The sequence below is a fragment of the Oncorhynchus mykiss genome, chromosome 1, assembly GCF_057628025.1.
Source record: "Oncorhynchus mykiss isolate SJ-2025 chromosome 1, ASM5762802v1, whole genome shotgun sequence".
Classification (NCBI taxonomy): domain Eukaryota; kingdom Metazoa; phylum Chordata; class Actinopteri; order Salmoniformes; family Salmonidae; genus Oncorhynchus; species Oncorhynchus mykiss.
Genome location: NC_143022.1, coordinates 3764851 through 3787757, shown reverse-complemented (window position 1 = coordinate 3787757; position 22907 = coordinate 3764851). Strand labels below are relative to the sequence as shown.

The following is a 22907-nucleotide window of genomic DNA, read 5'->3' as shown; positions in this document are numbered from 1 at the left end:
ACACACACACACACACACACACACACACACACACACACACACATACACACACACACAAGTGGACAAGACCGTAGAGGGCCATGTGTTCTTACTTCTTGTCGTGGTGACAACAGGCCTAATGCTGTTAACTCTTAGATGTGGCATAGTGTTGTATAGCAAATAATACCCCTTCTTCCAATGTAAGGTGTCAGAGGTGTAATACAGACCCCCCTGACATTAAGACAGAGTGGGTCAACAAGATCAAGGAAACACAATGGTGAAAACAGTCACCCCCCCCCCAAAAAATAAATGTCCCATCATGATTTAAGTGGTAACTGGTAACTCTATTTATCTTGATAATAATAGTCAGTCTATTTTTTACCAACAGTTCTTTAACAAGTGTAAGTTTACTTCTTGCCCTGATGCATGGCTGATGACTCCTAGATACTCTGATTGGAGCAGAGGTTTTACAGGTCTTCCTACAGGCGGGGAGACGCTGGGGTTTTGAAACCGGCAAGTCGTTATAGGAGTCAACAGCCATGTATCAGGGGCAAGGTGATAACAGGCTTTTTAACCTTTAAATACAATCCACCACACCCAACGGAGTTGAGATGGTATGTTCTAGAATACCGTCTGGAATGTAAGATCCCTTGATTATCTCTGCAGGCCATACCATTATAATTTAGGGGGAGACTACGTATACTATGTATAGCCATCCAAACAGACAAGAGGAAGACCCCGACGAAGACATTTTTACGACCCTGTCTCAACCACAAACCAAATTCGAATCGAAAATTGCACCCAACTGACATTCGTCTGGGGAAGCAAGGATAACCCACAAAATGGTTTTGGCGAATCTGTCGAGAGACAATCTCTCCCCCCTGTAAACCCTAGCTGTGGAATCAGAGAGTCAGGCTGTGTCCTCTACGGTGCTCTGCTGAAAAGTAGTGTGCTATGTAGGGAATAGGATGCCATCTGCGATTCAACAACCTAAGTGCATTATAACACCACTATTGTACTGCTACTTAGAATGCATGCACAAATCAAAGGGGTTTTTAGTGCAGTTACCAGTTATTTGCATTAAATCCAGGACATGCAAACAAACTGCTTTGCATGGCAATCACATGTGGTGAAGCAGAAACCAGCCCGTGTTTGATATGGTTTACTGTGCAGGTTACCACTCACAGAAAGGTCAGCGGGGAATGAGTTTAAAATTAAGTTTTAAAAAAAATTTGATTTTTTTTTTAAATGAATGAACAAGCTCTCAGGTGGTATTTTGAAATGTGTATAGTCTGTTTTGATGTCGTCATTGCAACAACAAAAAAATGAAACAATATATTATTTACTTTGTTTAAAGGCTAAGTCTATCATCTCTTGTCTTCGTTCTATGTTATTTGTAGAGCTATATTACCCTAACTCTATATTACCAAGATAATGTTGTGTTGTTTGTAGAGCTATATTACCCTAACTCTATATTACCAAGATAATGTTGTGTTGTTTGTAGAGCTATATTACCCTAACCCTATATTATCAAGATAATGTTGTTTGTAGAGCTATATTACCCTAACCCTATATTACCAAGATAATGTTGTTTGCAGAGCTATATTACCCTAACTCTATATTACCAAGATAATGTTATTTGTAGAGCTATATTACCCTAACCCTATATTACCAAGATAATGTTATTTGTGAACCTCAAGAAAATGTTGAGAAAATTGTCAAAATCTAAATTTTCATTGAATTAATGATTTAGTTTACAATTACAATAATGTATGAAGGATATAGCTGTCTAGTTGATGCTCATGATGATGAATTAGTGTGCTTTACAATGTTTTGCACAACAAAACAAACACACACACGATAAGATGAGGAAGAGCGTTTTGTGAATACAACATACTGCCTTAAATGGGCAAACTTCTCCAAGGACTCTCCTGCGGTTGGAATTTCCAACTCTGACGTCACTGCCTGCCACTTCCAGATTTGGGAAAAAAATTATTTTCACTTTGGTGGGATTTGAAACTCTCTGGATTCCTAGAAAGCCCCGAGGTAAGAAACACATGGGAACTATTTCATATTTAATGTACTTGAACATAGAGTTATTCTAGAAATGTAGCTTACAATGACGTGTTGTTTTTAGTCGACATAAAGAGTGCAGAAGAAGTAGCATAAAGCGTTTTGTTAACTCGTTGAGGTGATGTTCTACTGTAGCTCGGAGTTGAAGTCGAGGGCGTGGGCTCACCGCTCCGAAAGGGGGGGTCGACAGGCTTTTCACCACATAGCTAACTTGTTACCTTACACCGACATATTGTAGCAATAGTTTTGCACAACAGAAACGTAGAACACACTTACTAAGTAGATGGTGTAGTTTCACGCTCGGTATTTGCGTCATTGTGTCTGTTTGCGCGTCTATATTTTGACATGATTTATGTTCAAGTCCATTCCTCTCGAGGTGGACTGTAAATGACGGATAAAAAAACCCAATGCGGAACATCATGTTTTTACCGCCGGGACAACGTGTCTATTTCCATAATAGTTTCAGTATTAATCATTTAACATATGCACGACGTTTTAAACCTGGGTTTGTTAGGATTTGCCACAGTCTAGAATAGTAACATGTCACTGCTGAAGTGTAAACTCATCTCTCTAGAACAACTAATATGTGTGTCTGGTTTGACGAGAGACCGTCTGCGCTGGCGCTGTGCAGACGGGATTCATGACACTTCCTTACGGAGCCCAGTTGTTTCAATCAATACTAGGCTTCACAAACCAAAAGGTGCAAGGCTTACCAGGTTACCATGTGATGGTAGACTTGACCCTAGTTCTTACCATAATTCTCAGTCATTGCATAAGGGGTAAATATAATGTGCAGATGTTTTCTCTCCCCCCCCACAGTGACACAGTTTACAAAGTCTATTAGCACTGGAATGCATTATTTGACTGAATTGGCTTCCGATGCATTTCAAGAATGGAAATATGTAAGTCTTGGGACGACAACTAACTATCATGTCTACACACCAAAGACTTTGTTCATCTCATCTGAAAGTAGCTAACATGGTGAAATATTAATCTCTCCCCCTTGAGTTGCTGCTGAAGAGATTCAAATCAAACTCCCACTTTTGATATGAATTTCAAATCAATAACATCAAGGACCCCCCCCAGAGAGCTCGCTCATCAAACTGAATATATCGGTGTCATCCTTCCTTCCCCACACATTTGGACTCGGGAAACATTAAACCCAACTGTCTTTAAACATCTCTGCTTTAAAAAAAAAAGACACATTTTGACAGTCGTGGAGATGCGACTCTCAAGTTAAAAGTGTAGTCCCTTAGCTAGCCCCCCCCCCCTCCCTGTAGCTTTGAGCCCAAGCAGCCCTATGAGGCTGAGACTAGCGCCACTAGCTCTAGCTTCACTACCAGGCCTGTGTGTTTTCAATATAAGGTTTTAATGAGGATACAACTGAAAGAAGATGTAAACATTTCAGGTGAGATCAGGACTCTGTAGGACTGCAGAACAGGAGCTATGCATATACAGTGCCTTGCGAAAGTATTCGGCCCCCTTGAACTTTGCAACCTTTTGCCACATTTCAGGCTTCAAACATAAAGATATAAAACTATTTTTTTTTGTGAAGAATCAACAACAAGTGGGACACAATCATGAAGTGGAATGACATTTATTGGATATTTCAAACTTTTTGAACAAATCAAAAACTGAAAAATTGGGCGTGCAAAATTATTCAGCCCCTTTACTTTCAGTGCAGCAAACTCTCTCCAGAAGTTCAGTGAGGATCTCTGAATGATCCAATGTTGACCTAAATGACTGATGATAAATACAATCCACCTGTGTGTAATCAAGTCTCCGTATAAATGCACCTGCACTGTGATAGTCTCAGAGGTCCGTTAAAAGCGCAGAGAGCATCATGAAGAACAAGGAACACACCAGGCAGGTCCGAGATACTGTTGTGAAGAAGTTTAATGCCGGATTTGGATACAAAAAGATTTCCCAAGCTTTAAACATCCCAAGGAGCACTGTGCAAGCGATAATATTGAAATGGAAGGAGTATCAGACCACTGCAAATCTACCAAGACCTGGCCGTCCCTCTAAACTTTCAGCTCATACAAGGAGAAGACTGATCAGAGATGCAGCCAAGAGGCCACAAATGCTCTCCATCCAACCTCACTGAGCTTGAGCTGTTTTGCATGGAGGAATGGGAAAAAATGTCAGTCTCTTGATGTGCAAAACTGATAGAGACATACCCCAAGCGACTTACAGCTGTAATCGCAGCAAAAGGTGGCGCTACAAAGTATTAACTTAAGGGGGCTGAATAATTTTGCACGGCCAATTTTTCAGTTTTTGATTTGTTAAAAAAGTTTGAAATATCCAATAAATGTCGTTCCACTTCATGATTGTGTCCCACTTGTTGATTCTTCACAAAAAAAAATACAGTTTTATATCTTTATGTTTGAAGCCTGAAATGTGGCAAAAGGTCGCAAAGTTCAAGGGGGCCGAATACTTTTGCAATGCACTGTACTACTGATATGTATGAGGATTCAATTCCCGGCCTAATATGTTATCTTGACTCATGTCTAGAGGACACAATGCATGAACTTCGTAATACAAGATCAGAAAGAAAGATATCGTCTTAGACTTTGAAGATCCAATCTGATAAGCTCGAGTGGCCTACACATTGACATATTGGAGAACATAGACTATACGAAGAGCCTCGGGCCTACTGTATATACTAGCCAAGCTCATTCCTCTGTCTCGGAACTGTCACAGTAGGTGGAAAGGTCGTGAAGCTGTCACGTTAGCAGGACGGGACAGCGAAGTGATGTGCGTCGTGTGACGCAGGACTTATGGGGTGTAACGGTTCAGTACCTGTTGTAGTTTTTTTGGGGTCACGGTTTGGTTACAGCAGGGAACATTTTAAAATGCCAACAGTTACTAATTTTAATTTATTTTAATTTATTTATTCATTTAAATTTTAATTAATTTGACTTTATGTAATAAAATACGTAGTGTTGGTATCCTTGATTCCATAAATGATCAGGAGATAATGGTTGAGAGGAACAACGGCGCTTTGGATTTTGTTAAATTAAAACACAATTTCTCGTCAACAACAACACTATAGTAAAGAGCAATGAGTAATCAAAATGTAAACATGGCTCAGACATTATATGTGTTATTTTACCAAGAGAAAAATATGCCTACTTTGTGTGACTCTCATAAAAGGTGGTGTGTTTGTAGTACAGTACTTCTCATGTCTCACTCCCGGAGAGGGGGGGGGGGGGGGGTCATGTGATGTGATGTGATGTCACTGTTAAGTAGCTCTGTAACCCTGGAGGTCCATCCATCTGTAGTCAGCCCAACACAGGGTGCATTGGACAATTCATTGGACAACTTTTCGGTTTTATGACGCCGGAGGAGATGTCTGTCGTTTTTATGGGCTCCTAACCAACGTTGTCATTGTGTGTTTAAAAAAACAAAAAAATTGTTGTAACTTATTTTGCACATAATGTTTCTGCCACCGTCTCTTATGACCGAAAATAGATTCTGGATATCAGAACAGCGATTACACACCTCGAACTGGACTGAGATTTTTCTTTAATGAGTCGGACGCAAAGGATTTTACTCCAGATACCCGACAAGGCCCAAATCCCCGTCATTCACATGAAGAAGGGACGGAGATATAGGGGTCATAGGTCGGGGTGCCTTGTAAGATTCCGTACGCCGAGTGTGTAACCCTCCTCTACCATCTGTCCTATTGACCAACCAATCAACTGGGTAACATACAGGATGAGCTCCGATCAAAGACATTAAAAACTGTAATATCACCGAGTCGTGGCTGAACGACAACATGGATAACATGCAGCTGTCTGGGTTTTTGGTGCATCGGAAAGATAGAACAGCTGCCTCCGGTAAGGCAAAGGGTCTATTTGTCAATAACAGCTGGTGCGCGAAACCTAATATTAAGGAAGTCTCTAGGTTTTGCTCTCCTGAGGTAGAGTATCTCATGATAAGCTGTAGACCACACTATTTACCAATAGTTTTCATCCATATTTTTCTTAGCTGTCTATTTACCACCACAAACCGATGCTGGAACTAAGACCTCACTCAATGAGCTGTATAAGGCCATAAGCAGACAAGAAAATACTCACCCAGAGGCGGCGCTCCTAGTGGCCGGGGACTTTAATGCAGGAAAACTTAAATCCGTTTGACCTCATTTCTACCAGCATGTTAAATGTGCAACAAGAGGGAAAAAAAACTTTACTCCACACACAGAGAAGCTGTTCTTCCTCGCCCTCCATCTATCAAATCTGACCATAAATCTATCCTCCTTATTCCTGCTTACAAACAAAAACTCAAGCAGGAAGTACCAGTGACCCGCTTAATATGGAAATGGTCAGATGACGCAGATGCTAAGCTACAGGATTGTTTTTCTAGCACAGACTGGAATAGGCTACGGGATTCTTCCGATGGCATTGAGGAGTACACCACATCAGTCACTGGCTACATCAATAAGTGCACCGACGATGTCGTCCCCACAGTGACCGTACGTACATACCCCAATCAGAAGCCATGGATTACAGGCAACATCTGCACTGAGCTAAAGGGTAGAGTAGCGGGACTCTAACCTGGACGTTTATAAGAAATCCCGCTATGCCCTCTGAAGAACCATCAAACAGACAAAGCGTTAATACAGGACTTGAATTGAATCCTACTACACCGGTTCTGATGCTCGTCGGAAGTGGCAGGGCTTGCAAACTATTGCGGACGATAAAGGGAAGCACAGCCGCGAGCTTCCCAGTGTCAAAAGCCTACCAGACAAGCTACATTACTTCTATGTGCACTTTGTGGCAAGCAACACTGAGGCATGCATGAGAGCACCAGCTGTTCTGGACGACTGTGGGATCATGCTCTCCGTAGCCGATGTGAGTAAGACCTTTAAAAAGGTCAACATTCACAAGGCCGCAGGGCCAGACGGATTACCAGGACGTTTCCTCTGAGCATGCGCTGACCAACTGGCAAGTGTCTTTCTTCACTGACATTTTCAACTTGGCCCTGACTGAGTCTGTAATACCAACATGTTGTAGAAACATCTCAAGGATGATCACTAGAAACAGGATACACCTGAGCTCAATTTCGAGTCTCATAGCAAAGGGTCTGAATACTGATGTAAATAAGGTATTTCTGTTTTTTATTAATACATTTGCAAACATTTCTAAAAACCAGTTTTCACTTGTTTCATTATGGGGTACTGTGTGTGGATTTTAGGGATTTTGTAAATTCAATTTTAGAATAAGTCTGTAATGTAACAATGTTGCAAATGTCAAGGGGTCTGAATACTTTCCAAATGCACTGTGTGTGAATGCATCTAGGGTTGCGAAGGGTCGGGAACTTTCCAGTAAATTTCTGGAATTTTTCCATGGGAAGTTTGCAAACATTATTAAAGTGACCAGTGATTCCATGTCTATGTACAGAGGACAGCAGCCTCTAATGTGCAGGGTTGAGTAACAGGGTGGTAGCCGGCTAGTGACAGTGACTAAGGTTCAGGGCAGGGTACTGGGTGGAGGCCGGCTAGTGGTGACTATTTAACAGTCTGATGGCCTTGAGATAGAAGCTGTTTTTTTTCAGTCTTCTCTGTCCCAGATTTGATGCACCTGTACTGACCTCGCCTTCTGGATGATAGCGGGGTGAACAGGCAGTGGCTCGGGTGGTTGTTGTCCTTGATGATCTTTTTGGCCTTCCTGTGACATTGGGTGCTGTAGGTGTCATGGAGGGCAGGTAGTTTGCCCCCGGTGATGCGTTGTGCAAACCTCACTACCCTCTGGAGAGCCCTGCAGAATGACTTAGAATGTTGCAGTCCTAAGTATCACTGACTCATCCAGGCCCAGCTCACACTGTGGGTTTTCTTTCTTTATTTAACCTTTATTTAACTAGGCAAGTCAGTTACCAACAAATTCTTATTTTCAATGACGGCCTCCCAGGGAACAGTGGGTTAACTGCCTTGTTCCGGGGCAGAAATACAGATTTTTATCCTTGTCAGCTCGGGGATTCTATCTTTCAACCTTCCGGTTACTAGTCCAACGCTCTAACCACTCTCTGCCTGTCCAGGCTCAGCTCACACAGTGATACATGGTGAGACATGGTTTCTCTGCCTGTCCAGGCTCAGCTCACACAGTGATACATGGTGATACATGGTATCTCTCTCTGCCTGTCCAGGTGTAACCGATGTGAAACAGCTAGCTAGTTAGCGGTGGTGCGCTAATAGCGTTTCAATCGGGTGACGTCACTCGCTCTGAGACCTTGAAGTAGTTGGCCCCCTTGCTCTGCAAGGGCTGTGGCTTTTGTGGCATGATGGGTAACGATGCTTCCAGGGCGGCTGTTGTCGATGTGTGCAGAGGGTCCCTGGTTCGAGCACAGATAGGGGTGAGGAGAGGGAAGGAAGCACAGGCCTGTTACACAGGCTCAGCTCACACAGTGATACATGTTCTCTCTCTCTGTCCACACAGTGATACATGTTCTCTCTCTCTGTCCACACAGTGATACATGTTCTCTCTCTCTGTCCACACAGTGATACATGTTCTCTCTCCCTGTTCTTTGTTTTCCCGACGTGAAGGAAGGTGTCATTCAGGAGAACGAGGCAGCGACAAGGAAAATACCAAAGAACTGTCAGCTGTGAGGCCCGTACGTCAAGAGAAGAAGAGGTAGGCCTGGTCATACCTTTAACTCGCTGTTCCATCCATGTCAATGTTGATGTTGCTCCCAATTGTCATGTACAGTAAGTAGCTGGTTGTGGGACTAATGTGTTTGAATCAGTACATGTGTCTGTGCAGGTCATACTACAGTATACAGCTGTGGTTCAGCTAGTGTTGGTCTCCGAGCTCTGTCGTTCTGCCCCTGAACAAGGCAGTTCCTAGGCCAGTTGACCCACTGTTCCTAGGCCAGTTGACCCACTGTTCCTAGACCAGTTGACCCACTGTTCCTAGACCAGTTAACCCACTGTTCCTAGACCAGTTAACCCACTGTTCCTAGACCAGTTAACCCACTGTTCCTAGGCCAGTTAACCCACTGTTCCTAGGCCAGTTGACCCACTGTTCCTAGGCCAGTTAACCCACTGTTCCTAGGCCAGTTGACCCACTGTTCCTAGGTCAGTTAACCCACTGTTCCTAGGTCAGTTAACCCACTGTTCCTAGGCCAGTTAACCCACTAGGCCGTCATTGAAAATAAGTTCTTAACTGAATTTGTTCTTAACAGACTTGCCTAGTTAAATAAAGGTAAAATAAAATGAAATTCTGAGATTTCAGTTCAACTTCTTGAGGAGATGTTCCTGTTGACTCAGCTGCCTGTATTCTCTCCAAAGCCTCCTGTGGTTCGGCTGTCGTTTCCCTTCCTGTCTGCCCCGCATGTTAATCACCAGGAGATGAATCTGTCTGACACCTCACTGTTTAGTAACCTACCTGTTACATGCACCTCAGGTGGTTTGGGAAAGGACCAGGGTTCATTTTTTATTTAGCCTAAACCTTTATTTAAACATTGAGTCCAATAACATATCAATCTATAGATGATTCAGATGGTGATTCCTTGGTCTATTGAAATTACATTGAGTCCCATAACATATCAATCTATAGATGATTCAGATGGTGATTCCTTGGTCTGTTGTAATTACATTGAGTCCCATAACATATCAATCTATAGATGATTCAGATGGTGATTCCTTGGTCTATTGAAATTACATTGAGTCCAATAACATATCAATATATAGATGATTCAGATGGTGATTCCTTGGTCTGTTGTAATAACATTGAGTCCCATAACATATCAATCTATAGATGATTCAGATGGTGATTCCTTGGTCTGTTGTAATTACATTGAGTCCCATAACATATCAATCTATAGATGATTCAGATGGTGATTCCCAGGCCCATTGTAATATGATTCAGAGGGTGATTCTTTAGTTTATTGTAATAGATGATTCAGATGGTGATTCTTTAGTCTATTGTAATAGATGATTCAGTAGACTAGACTGTTGGCCTTATCCCTATAGACTAGACTGTTGGCCTTGTCCCTGTAGACTAGACTGTTGGTCTTGTCCCTGTAGTGTAGAATCAGACTACTGGCTTGTCCCCGTAGTGTAGAATCAGACTACTGGCTTGTCCCCGTTGTGTAGAATCAGACTACTAGCTTGTCCCCGTAGTGTAGAATCAGACTACTGGCTTATTCATGTAGTGTAGAATCAGACTGTTGGCCTTGTCCCTGTAGACTAGACTGTTGGCCTTGTCTCTGTAGACTAGACTGTTGGCCTTGTCCCTGTAGACTAGACTGTTGGCCTTGTCTCTGTAGACTAGACTGTTGGCCTTGTCCCTGTAGACTAGACTGTTGGCCTTGTCTCTGTAGACTAGACTGTTGGCCTTGTCTCTGTAGACTAGACTGTTGGCCTTGTCCCTGTAGACTAGACTGTTGGCCTTGTCTCTGTAGACTAGACTGTTGGCCTTGTCCCTGTAGACTAGACTGTTGGCCTTGTCCCTGTAGACTAGACTGTTGGCCTTGTCTCTGTAGACTAGACTGTTGGCCTTGTCTCTGTAGACTAGACTGTTGGCCTTACTAGACTGTTGGCCTTGTCCCTGTAGACTAGACTGTTGGCCTTGTCTCTGTAGACTAGACTGTTGGCCTTACTAGACTGTTGGCCTTGTCTCTGTAGACTAGACTGTTTGCCTTGTCTCTGTAGACTAGACTGTTGGCCTTGTCCCTGTAGACTAGACTGTTGGCCTTGTCCCTGTAGACTAGACTGTTGGCCTTGTCCCTGTAGACTAGACTGTTGGCCTTGTCCCTGTAGTGTAGAATCAGACTACTGGCTTGTCCCCGTAGTGTAGAATCAGACTACTGGCTTGTCCCCGTAGTGTAGAATCAGACTACTGGCTTGTCCCCGTAGTGTAGAATCAGACTACTGGCTTGTCCCCGTAGTGTAGAATCAGACTACTAGCTTGTCCCCGTAGTGTAGAATCAGACTACTGGCTTATTCATGTAGTGTAGAATCAGACTGTTGGCCTTGTCCCTGTAGACTAGACTGTTGGCCTTGTCTCTGTAGACTAGACTGTTGGCCTTGTCCCTGTAGACTAGACTGTTGGCCTTGTCCCTGTAGACTAGACTGTTGGCCTTGTCCCTGTAGACTAGACTGTTGGCCTTGTCTCTGTAGACTAGACTGTTGGCCTTGTCTCTGTAGACTAGACTGTTGGCCTTGTCTCTGTAGACTAGACTGTTGGCCTTGTCCCTGTAGACTAGACTGTTGGCCTTGTCTCTGTAGACTAGACTGTTGGCCTTGTCCCTGTAGACTAGACTGTTGGCCTTGTCCCTGTAGACTAGACTGTTGGCCTTGTCTCTGTAGACTAGACTGTTGGCCTTGTCTCTGTAGACTAGACTGTTGGCCTTACTAGACTGTTGGCCTTGTCCCTGTAGACTAGACTGTTGGCCTTGTCTCTGTAGACTAGACTGTTGGCCTTACTAGACTGTTGGCCTTGTCTCTGTAGACTAGACTGTTTGCCTTGTCTCTGTAGACTAGACTGTTGGCCTTGTCCCTGTAGACTAGACTGTTGGCCTTGTCCCTGTAGACTAGACTGTTGGCCTTGTCCCTGTAGTGTAGAATCAGACTACTGGCTTGTCCCCGTAGTGTAGAATCAGACTACTGGCTTGTCCCCGTAGTGTAGAATCAGACTACTAGCTTGTCCCCGTAGTGTAGAATCAGACTACTGGCTTATCCCTGTAGGGTAGAATCAGACTACTGGCTTATCCATGTATATATGAGTTAATTGACTGGAGCACATGGCAGACTGAGCACTGAGCTCTCACGATTACCCTTCTTAGGTCAGGACTAACCAACTCCTTCATAAAGACCTGTGTAAACGTCATTGTTATTCCTGGTGAACGGGTTGAACCACATATTTGGCCCCTCTGACTTAGTCCTGAAATATGTGGCATTCTGGACTAAAAGCTGAATTGTGGAATTGATTTTTGCACTCAAATCTTTCTATCATTTATTTTCTCCATATTTGGAAATGTTTAGCTACTCGTCTGAGAAGTAGGGGAGAGGAGAGGGGATGTTTGGCTACTCGTGGCTCATGTCTGTAGGGGAGAGGAGAGGGTGAAAGGAGAAGAGGCGATATGAGTCATTTGAGCAGCATAAACTGAGGGAGATTCTTCGCCAAGTTAACTGCCATTGACTGAATGAACTGAGGGTTGCTGTCTATATTCTAAGGATAATAAAATCAGGATTTTGTAAGTATCATACTCTGTGCTCTTCTCTCTCAGATGTGTTACAGTACATTATAGCAGGGCTGGTAGTTTACTGTGTTACAGTACATTATAGCAGGGCTGGTAGTTTACTGTGTTACAGTACATTATAGCCGGGCTGGTAGTTTACTGTGTTACAGTACATTATAGCAGGGCTGGTAGTTTACTGTGTTACAGTACATTATAGCCGGGCTGGTAGTTTACTGTGTTACAGTACATTATAGCAGGGCTGGTAGTTTACTGTGTTACAGTACATTATAGCAGGGCTGGTAGTTTACTGTGTTACAGTACATTATTGCAGGGCTGGTAGTTTACTGTGTTACAGTACATTATAGCAGGGCTGGTAGTTTACTGTGTTACAGTACATTATTGCAGGGCTGGTAGTTTACTGTGTTACAGTACATTATAGCAGGGCTGGTAGTTTACTGTGTTACAGTACATTATTGCAGGGCTGGTAGTTTACTGTGTTACAGTACATTATAGCAGGGCTGGTAGTTTACTGTGTTACAGTACATTATTGCAGGGCTGGTAGTTTACTGTGTTACAGTACATTATTGCAGGGCTGGTAGTTTACTGTGTTACAGTACATTATAGCAGGGCTGGTAGTTTACTGTGTTACAGTACATTATAGCAGGGCTGGTAGTTTACTGTGTTACAGTACATTATTGCAGGGCTGGTAGTTTACTGTGTTACAGTACATTATTGCAGGGCTGGTAGTTTACTGTGTTACAGTACATTATAGCAGGGCTGGTAGTTTACTGTGTTACAGTACATTATTGCAGGGCTGGTAGTTTACTGTGTTACAGTACATTATTGCAGGGCTGGTAGTTTACTGTGTTACAGTACATTATAGCAGGGCTGGTAGTTTACTGTGTTACAGTACATTATAGCAGGGCTGGGAGTTTACTGTGTTACAGTACATTATTGCAGGGCTGGTAGTTTACTGTGTTACAGTACATTATAGCAGGGCTGGTAGTTTACTGTGTTACAGTACATTATAGCAGGGCTGGTAGTTTACTGTGTTACAGTACATTATTGCAGGGCTGGTAGTTTACTGTGTTACAGTACATTATTGCAGGGCTGGTAGTTTACTGTGTTACAGTACATTATAGCCGGGCTGGTAGTTTACTGTGTTACAGTACATTATAGCAGTATAACTGTTAACACAGTTAGTCCTCTCACTGAAACCCACAGTTTGGAGAGGTGTGGGGCCACTTGGAGGCACCAGGAAGTCCTCTCACTGAAACCCACTGTTTGGAGAGTTGTGGGGCCACTTGGAGACACCAGTTAGTCCTCTCACTGAAACACACAGTTTGGAGAGGTGTAGGGGCCACTTGGAGACACCAGTTACTCCTCTCACTGAAACCCACAGTCTGGAGAGGTGTGGGGCCACTTGGAGACACCAGCTTGTCTGCTCTCTCAAACCCACAGTCTGGAGAGGTGTGGGGCCACTTGGAGACACCAGATTGTCTGCTCACTGAAACCCACAGTCTGGAGAGGTGTAGGGGCCACTTGGAGACACCAGTTAGTCCTCTCACTGAAACCCACAGTTTGGAGATGTGTGGGGCCACTTGGAGGCACCAGTTAGTCCTCTCACTGAAACCCACAGTCTGGAGAGGAGTGGGGCCACTTGGAGACACCAGCTTGTCTGCTCACTCAAACCCACAGTCAGGAGAGGTGTGGGGCCACTTGGAGACACCAGCTTGCTCACTCAAACCCTTATCATTTTTATGTCTTATCTTGCACCTATTTTTATAGTCTGATCATGTTACTAAATGTTTTCAGAGTATTTTCACTTTTCGTTATCAACAAATGAGGCGAAAACTACGGTAAATGTTAAATGTACATAAAATCAACAGTGTAATGTTTTGATTCAGTCTTGTGTCAGGTGAACTGAACCTTTTTTTTTGGTCTAATAATTTTCCCATGGTTATGTGTTTCATATTTCTTCAGTAGGAAACGTTTCATTTTTAGCCCTATCCATATAGGCCAATTCCCACCAGCATAAATGTTTAAGTAAATCAGGTGTTAAATGAGCTGAAAAGGAGACTGTTAAAGCAGGTGGTTCTCTCGTGGTATCTGTACCATCAGTCCGTTGGAGGATGTTTTAACTAAACCCCCAGGCCCTTCAGGTTATCTCTAAGAAAATCAGGACTTCCTTGGAAAAAAGGATCCTATTGATAAAATTGAATTTAGTCGACCCTGTTTCGTATACCCTCAACATGTAGCTTAGAGGGTTATCTGATGTGGTTCCATCACTTTGCTGTTGTTTTAGCCCTGCTCTGACCGCTGCCTCTCTGTCGATTACTACAGCCCTGCTCTGACCGCTGCCTCTCTGTCGATTACTACAGCCCTGCTCTGACCGCTGTCTCTCTGTCGATTACTACAGCCCTGCTCTGACCGCTGTCTCTCTGTCGATTACTACAGCCCTGCTCTGACCGCTGTCTCTCTGTCGATTACTACAGCCCTGCTCTGACCGCTGTCTCTCTGTCGATTACTACAGCCCTGCTCTGACCGCTGTCTCTCTGTCGATTACTACAGCCCTGCTCTGACCGCTGCCTCTGTCGATTACTACAGCCCTGCTCTGACCGCTGCCTCTCTGTCGATTACTACAGCCCTGCTCTGACCGCTGTCTCTCTGTCGATTACTACAGCCCATCTCTGACCGCTGTCTCTCTGTCGATTACTACAGCCCTGCTCTGACCGCTGCCTCTCTGTCGATTACTACAGCCCTGCTCTGACCGCTGTCTCTCTATCGATTACTACAGCCCTGCTCTGACCGCTGTCTCTCTGTCGATTACTACAGCCCTGCTCTGACCGCTGTCTCTCTGTCGATTACTACAGCCCTGCTCTGACCGCTGTCTCTCTATCGATTACTACAGCCCTGCTCTGACCGCTGTCTCTCTATCGATTACTACAGCCCTGCTCTGACCGCTGTCTCTCTGTCGATTACTACAGCCCTGCTCTGACCGCTGTCTCTCTGTCGATTACTTAGGACGGTATGACAGAATCCAGACATTAAAATGGAATTCAACAATATATTAACATTTATTGAACTTATAAATAAACTAAATGTAATCATAAGACAGGAACAACATCAGTGATTCCTATTTTCATGCAACTTTCTGAAAGTAGCACAGGACCTGTCTGTGTCTGTCTCTGTCTGTCTCTGTCTCTGTCTCTGTCTCTGTCTCTGTCTGTCTCTGTCTGTGTCTCTGTGTCGGTCTCGGTGTCTGTCTGTCTACTTTGTGACAGAAAAATGTCCACCTGGCAGAATGATATCATGGTTATTTGCATCAATCCAGTGGACATTTTATTTAGCAAGCTCTGTGATCAGATGAGTGCTATAGAAACATCAATAACAAAACAACGTTGTTTTGCTGGTGAAAACCTCCATTAAAGGGTAACTATACCACCAAAAAAACAAAGAATATTTGTCCCAGACTTGTATGTCTCCTGACAAGAGACAAGTGGTCTCCTGATGTGGTTCCAATTTAGTTGTTTTTCTATAGAAGAAGTGTGATTCAACGAGCAAATTTTTTATTTTTATTTTAAATGGAGAAAATGGAATTTGGGGGGGAAAAAAGGAATCGGGCAACAAAACCCCCAGATTTTATAGGGCCCTAATTACTTTTCACTCTGCCATTTGTGTATTTTTTTTGATGTCGTAGGGAATTACAACCTGCCATCCAGTGGAAAATGTCCAAGACCGAATACCGGCGTTATCCTGAAAACCAGGACTGTCTTGAAAAGATATGATTGAGTTCAGACAGGATGGATGGTTTTCCAGAAGACAACAGGCCCATTTTTAAATTTGTGATTCACATACATGTCAGACTTGTTGACCCGTACTGCTGTCTGTCAGCATATGTGCTTCAATACCTCGTCCCAAATGACACCCTGTTCCCTACATAGTGCACTATCGTTGACCAGAGCCTTATGGCACCGTATGTACTTAAGTAGTGAACAGGAGGTCATTTGTGAGACAACCTGCTCTGACCACTGCGACTCCGGTTGTTCGCCTTCACCCTTCACTTCAAACGTTTTCCAGCCTGCCAGCCACATAATAAGAGCTGGGCCCGCAGTAGAAGTAGCAGGAATGAGTCAAATCCTAACAGGATTAAACATAGCTGGAAAGGAGGATGGTGACGACTTTTAATGATAGCATGGTGTTGATAATTTGATTACCTTTTAGCTTGACACATGGGTTGTGTTCCAAATGGAACCCTTTCGCTACACACTACACTACTTTTGACCAGGGTCCGTAGGACGCTGTATAGGGGATAGGGTGCTACTTGAGACGCGCGCACACACACACACACGCCCTGGTGGTGCCTGCTGGATATACAGGGCGTTCAGAAAGTATTCAGACCCCTCGACTTTTCCCACATTTTGTTACGTTACAGCCTTATTCTAAAATTGATTTAAATAATTAGTTTTATCATCAATCTACACTCAATACCCTGTAATGACAAAGCAAAAACATATATTCTTTGTGACATTTTTTGCAAATGTATTAAAAATAACACTGAAATATTACATAAATATTCAACCTTTACTCTGTACTTTGTTGAAGCATCTTGGGCAGCGATTACAGCCTCAAGTCTTCTTGGGTATGACGCTACAAGCTTGGTACATCTGTATTTGGGGAGTTTCTCCCATTCTTCTCTGCAGATCCTCTCTGTCAGGTTGGATGGGGAGCGTCACTGCACAGCTATTTTCAGGTCTCTCCAGAGATGTTCGGTCAGGTTCAAGTCACTCAAGACATTCAGAGACTTGTCCCGAAGCCACTCCTGTGTTGTCTTGGCTGTGTGCTTTTGGTCGTTGTCCTGTTGGAAGGTGAACCTTCGCTCCAGTCTGAGGTCCTGAGCGCTCTGGAGCAGGTTTTCATCAAGGATCTCTCTGTATTTTGCCTCATTCATCTTTCCATCAATCCTGACTAGTCTCCCAGTCCCTGTCGCTGAAAACATCCCCACGGCATGATGCTGCCACCACCATGCTTCACCGTAGGGATGGTGCCAGGTTTCCTCCAGACGTGATGCTTGGCTTTCAGGCCAAATATTTCAATATTGGTTTCATCAGACCAGAGATTCGTGTTTCTCATGGTCTGAGTGTCTTTAGGTGCCTTTAGGAAAACTCCAAGTGGGCTGTCATGTGCCTTTTACTGAGGAGTGGCTTCCGTCTAGTCACCCTACCGTAAAGGCCAGCTTGGTGGAGTGCTGCAGAAATGGTTGTCCTTCTGGAAGGTTCTCCCATCTCCACAGAGGAACTCTGGAGCTCTGTCAGAGTGACCATCGGGTTCTTGGTCACCTCCCTGACCAAGGTCCTCTCGATTGCCAGGCTGCCAGCTCTAGGAAGAGTGTTGGTGGTTCCAAACTTCTTCCATTTCAGAATGATGGAGGCCGCTGTGTTCTTGGGGACCTTCAATGCTGCAGAAATATTTTGGTACCCTTCCCCAGATCGACACAATTCTCGACACAATTCTATCTCGGAGCTCTACGAACAATTCCTTCAACCTCATGACTTGGTTTTTGCTCTGACATGCACTGTCAACTTTATATAGACAGGGGTGTACCTTTCAAAATCATGTCCATTCAATTAAATTTACCACAGACATTTTCAACTTGGCCCTGACTGAGTCTGTAATACCAACATGTTGTAGAAATACCAATCAAGTTGTAGGAACATCTCAAGGATGATCAATGGAAACAGGATGCACCCTGAGCTCAATTTCAAGTCTCATAGCAAAGGGTCTGAATACTGATGTAAATAAGGTATTTCTGTTGAAAAGGGGAAGGGGTCTGAATACTTTGTGAATTTCGCTGTACTCCCACAGTTCTCTGTGTCCAGGGCTGATGGTTTCCCAGTCTGTCTGGAGCTTCGTTTCGGTTGATTTTTTTGTTGTTGGCCAGGCTTGACTTAGATGCTGTTGCAAGTAGTCCTGCTGAACCTTGTATCATGTCATTAAATAATTGGCTTTTTACGTAAGGCTATAAACCCAAACGTGACTATTAATAAATAAACACCCCGGATAAGCATTCGTAATGTTTTCTCCTAGATCCACAACGTCTATACGGTATTAACATCACCGTTGACCTTTTATACAGTCAATAGCCTAGCCTACATAATAAATAACCATTTAGCTAAATTATAAATATTTTTTAGCTCTTAAATCGAATTGCAATATTGTATTTCTCTTAAAAGCCACAACTATTGATGTAGATTCAATAGAGCAATACATGTTCTTATGTTTGGTTTAACTTCCAATCTTATTTTTTTTTTTATCTCACTTTCACAATGAAGTAATTTAACAAAACAGTGGTTTTCTGGGATTGAGTCTACAGGGGTTTACAGTCCCACACATCTCCTCCTTCTCCTGTTCAACAAAACAGGGGTTTACAGTCCAACTGTTCAACAATACAGGGGTTTTCTGGGATTGAGTCTACAGTCCCACACATCTCCTCCTCCTCCTCCTCCTGTTCAACAATACAGGGGTTTTCTGGGATTGAGTCTACAGTCCCACACTTCTCCTTCTCCTCCTGTTCAACAATACAGGGGTTTTCTGGGATTGAGTCTACAGTCCCACACATCATGTTCAACAACCACAGTATAATTTAATCCCGGCATGGTTCCTGGAAATATGAAGGAGAATTGTGGAGCATTTTATTCCTATTCTCAAAGGGACAACGCTTAACAAAGGGCCAGAACCTCTCGCAACCCTACTAGCGAAGCAGCCGCCTCCATCAGCCGCCTCCATCAGCCGTCTGTAGCAGCCGCCTCCATCAGCCGTCTCCATGAGCCACCTCCATCAGCCGCCTCCATGAGCCGTCTCCATCAGCCGCCTCCATGAGCCGCCTCCATGAGCCGCCTCCATGAGCCGCCTCCATCAGCCGCCTCCATCAGCCGTCTGTAGCAGCCGCCTCCATCAGCCGTCTCCATGAGCCGCCTCCATCAGCCGCCTCCATGAGCCGTCTCCATCAGCCGCCTCCATGAGCCGCCTCCATGAGCCGCCTCCATGAGCCGCCTCCATGAGCCGCCTCCATCAGCCGCCTCCATGAGCCGCCTCCATGAGCCGCCTCCATCAGCCGCCTCCATCAGCCGTCTCCATGAGCCGCCTCCATCAGCCGCCTCCATCAGCCGCCTCCATCAGCCGTCTCCATCAGCCGCCTCCATCAGCCGTCTCCATGAGCCGTCTCCATCAGCCGCCTCCATCAGCCGCCTCCATCAGCCGCCTCCATCATATATATAGTAGTGCACTATATAGGGAATAGGGACCCTAATACCAGTAGTGCACTAGATAGGGAATAGGGACCCTAATACCAGTAGTGCACTAGATGGGAATAGGGACCCTAATACCAGTAGTGCACTAGATAGGGAATAAGGGACCCTAATACCAGTAGTGCACTAGATAGGGAATAGGGACCCTAATACCAGTAGGGAATAGGGTGCCATTTGGGATGCTAGTCAAGAAGTCTACATCTGCTCTCACTTGTTTCTCTTCAACAGTCCTCAATGTAAAGATGTTAGCTAGCTTGATAGCCTCCTGGGGAGACATTTGTTTGAGATGTTGTTTTTAGACTTAAGTCTTCCAAATGGATCTCTTGTCAACAATTAAACCTAAAGCTTGATTAACAAGAGCAATTAGTCAAAGGATCCTCTTTTAAGGAGACTAAAGCTAAGTAAGAGGTAATCTGCCTTCTTTAATAAGGAGAATCGTTTTATTTATTTTATTTACGGGCTTGATTGTGTTCTATTTTTACTCGTCTATCTCCTGATTACTGCATTACTTCATTAGACGCAGTTCTGGCAGCCTCTCACCGTTGAGCCTTTGAGAGGAGCAGAGATTGAGTGAAGATTGGACACTGAGATTACTGAGTACTGTAGTGTGTGTGTGTGTGTGTAAACACCAGCCTGAGAAGCACTCTTGTTTCATTTGTTTGTCTCTGTCTCAAAAACAGATTTGGTTCATCACTTTGTCACTGTTTGTCTCAATCTCAAATAGGGGCTGACCCCAATTAGTCGACTGGTCGATAGGCTTTTTTTTGTGTTTTTTTTTTGTCAGGGACAGCCCTAATCTCAAAACCGATTGGTTCAGCACTGTGCGCCTAATTCCCATGAAGATGTAAACATTCCACCCTATTGGCTCTGTTGACCTCCATTGGTGCAGGTTTCATTAGTCGATGTAGTTTTGAACTTTTTCACATTTAGCAGATGCTCTTATCCAGAGCAACTTAAAAGTGGTGAGTTTTCATTACTTGTCCTCGATAGGAATCGAACCCAGAACCACGGCGTTGCAAGCCCCGTGCTCTCCCAGCTGAGCCACATGGGACCCCGTGCTCTCCCAGCTGAGCCACATGGGACCCCGTGCTCTCCCAGCTGAGCCACATGGGACCCCGTGCTCTCCCAGCTGAGCCACATGGGACCCCGTGCTCTCCCAGCTGAGCCACATGGGGACCCCGTGCTCTCCCAGCTGAGCCACATGGGACCCTGTGCTCTCCCAGCTGAGCCACATGGGACCCCGTGCTCTCCCAGCTGAGCCACATGGGACCCTGTGCCCTCCCAGCTGAGCCACATGGGACCCTGTGCTCTCCCAGCTGAGCCACATGGGACCCCGTGCTCTCCCAGCTGAGCCACATAGGACCCTGTGCTCTCCCAGCTGAGCCACATGGGACCCCGTGCTCTCCCAGCTGAGCCACATGGGACCCCGTGCTCTCCCAGCTGAGCCACATGGGACCCCGTGCTCTCCCAGCTGAGCCACATGGGACCCAGTGCTCTCCCAGCTGAGCCACATGGGACCCAGTGCTCTCCCAGCTGAGCCACATGGGACCCAGTGCTCTCCCAGCTGAGCCACATGGGACCCAGTGCTCTCCCAGCTGAGCCACATGGGACCCAGTGCTCTCCCAGCTGAGCCACATGGGACCCCGTGCTCTCCCAGCTGAGCCACATGGGGACCCCGTGCTCTCCCAGCTGAGCCACATGGGGACCCCGTGCTCTCCCAGCTGAGCCACATGGGGACCCCGTGCTCTCCCAGCTGAGCCACATGGGACCCCGTGCTCTCCCAGCTGAGCCACATGGGACCCCGTGCTCTCCCAGCTGAGCCACATGGGACCCTGTGCTCTCCCAGCTGAGCCACATGGGACCCCGTGCTCTCCCAGCTGAGCCACATAGGACCCTGTGCTCTCCCAGCTGAGCCACATGGGACCCCGTGCTCTCCCAGCTGAGCCACATGGGACCCCGTGCTCTCCCAGCTGAGCCACATGGGACCCCGTGCTCTCCCAGCTGAGCCACATGGGACCCAGTGCTCTCCCAGCTGAGCCACATGGGACCCAGTGCTCTCCCAGCTGAGCCACATGGGACCCAGTGCTCTCCCAGCTGAGCCACATGGGACCCAGTGCTCTCCCAGCTGAGCCACATGGGACCCAGTGCTCTCCCAGCTGAGCCACATGGGACCCCGTGCTCTCCCAGCTGAGCCACATGGGGACCCCGTGCTCTCCCAGCTGAGCCACATGGGGACCCCGTGCTCTCCCAGCTGAGCCACATGGGGACCCCGTGCTCTCCCAGCTGAGCCACATGGGACCCCGTGCTCTCCCAGCTGAGCCACATGGGACCCCGTGCTCTCCCAGCTGAGCCACATGGGACCCTGTGCTCTCCCAGCTGAGCCACATGGGACCCCGTGCTCTCCCAGCTGAGCCACATGGGGACCCCGTGCTCTCCCAGCTGAGCCACATGGGGACCCCGTGCTCTCCCAGCTGAGCCACATGGGGACCCCGTGCTCTCCCAGCTGAGCCACATGGGGACCCCGTGCTCTCCCAGCTGAGCCACATGGGGACCCCGTGCTCTCCCAGCTGAGCCACATGGGACCCCGTGCTCTCCCAGCTGAGCCACATGGGACCCCGTGCTCTCCCAGCTGAGCCACATGGGGACCCCGTGCTCTCCCAGCTGAGCCACATGGGGACCCCGTGCTCTCCCAGCTGAGCCACATGGGGCCCTGTGCTCTCCCAGCTGAGCCACATGGGACCCCGTGCTCTCCCAGCTGAGCCACATGGGGCCCTGTGCTCTCCCAGCTGAGCCACATGGGACCCCGTGCTCTCCCAGCTGAGCCACATGGGGCCCTGTGCTCTCCCAGCTGAGCCACATGGGACCAGACACTGGTGCTAATAATTACAATTTCATATAACTGGAAAATTCCCCCCCCCCCCCCCCCCCCCCCCAAATAATTCCGCCATTTTGTAATGGAGTAGGTTAAGTAGTTTAGACACACACACTACATCTCAGTATCATGTCCACACTCCATTCTCCCAGGGGGAAACAGCAACCTTGTCCAGGACCTGAGCCTGGTCGATAAACACATCAGGTGTTGCCAATTAGTGTGATGGTCAGTCATGTGATGTCCCAGCTGGTTGGTTTGGTGGCCATGAGGCTTTTCTTGCTTCTTTTTGAGATTTTTTTTTTTGGGGGGGGAGGGGTGTGTGTATGTTTTTCCTTTTTTGTACAAATTCACGTTTAGTCACCATCCTGAACAAATAATAATCCATTTGGACTGGCCGACCCAGAGGTCAAGACAGAGCGGGCCCTGGACCAAGGTAAGGTTGCTGTCTCCCTGGGCGCACATATGCTAATTCTTCTCATAAATGCACACATTCA

The 22907-nt window shown here is 45.9% G+C and overlaps 1 protein-coding gene across 8 annotated transcripts in view; it reads left to right on the top strand.

Annotated features, from left to right (window-relative positions):
• The first annotated feature begins 1143 nt into the window (after window positions 1-1143).
• The window catches only part of LOC110518923 (lipoma-preferred partner homolog), a 475008-nt gene continuing 453244 nt past the window's right edge, over window positions 1144-22907 (top strand). Inside the window, exons 1-2 of one of the 8 annotated variants that reach the window (XM_090231894.1) lie at window positions 1144-2025; window positions 8597-8684. The gene's annotated coding sequence lies outside the window, so the exon portion shown is untranslated. Of the gene's footprint in view, window positions 2026-8551; window positions 8685-11932; window positions 12250-22907 lie in introns of those variants that run through there. The other 7 variants (XM_090231657.1, XM_090232022.1, XM_090231701.1 and 4 more) reach the window with 7 other exon arrangements.